The sequence below is a fragment of the Orycteropus afer genome, unplaced genomic scaffold (genome assembly GCF_000298275.1).
Source record: "Orycteropus afer afer isolate SDZICR_OR568_19922 unplaced genomic scaffold, OryAfe1.0 scaffold00039, whole genome shotgun sequence".
NCBI lineage: Eukaryota > Metazoa > Chordata > Mammalia > Tubulidentata > Orycteropodidae > Orycteropus > Orycteropus afer.
This window is the reverse complement of record NW_006921626.1, coordinates 7,850,143-7,850,692: the sequence shown is the minus strand read 5'-3', so window position 1 is coordinate 7,850,692 and position 550 is coordinate 7,850,143.

Below are 550 nucleotides of genomic sequence, written 5' to 3'. Positions count from 1 at the left end.
AATGACATATCTGACAAGGGACTTATCTCTAGAATTCATAGAAAACTCCAACACCTCAATAACAAAAAGACAAACAATCCAATTAAAAAATGGGCCGAAGACATGAATAGGCACTTCACAAAGGAGGATATTCAAGTGGCCAACAAACATATGAGGAAATGCTCACAATCATTAGCTATTAGAGAGATGCCAATCAAAACAACAATGAGGTACCATCTTGCTCCAGCACTAGTAGAAAAGTTCAATAAGACAGAAAATAATAAATGCTGGCGAGGTTGTAGAAAGATTGGGACTCTCTTATACTGCTGGTCGGACTGTAAAATGGTACAACCATTGTGGAAAGCAGTATGGCCGTTCCTTCAAAAGTTGGAATTAGAAATACCATTTGGCCCAGCCATTCCATTACTAGGTATATAACCTAAGGAAGTGAGAGCCATGACAAGAACAGATATATACACACCCATGTTCATCACAACACTATTTACAATAGTCAAAAGATGGAAACAACCTAGGTGTCCATCAACTGAGGAATGGATAACCAAACTATGGT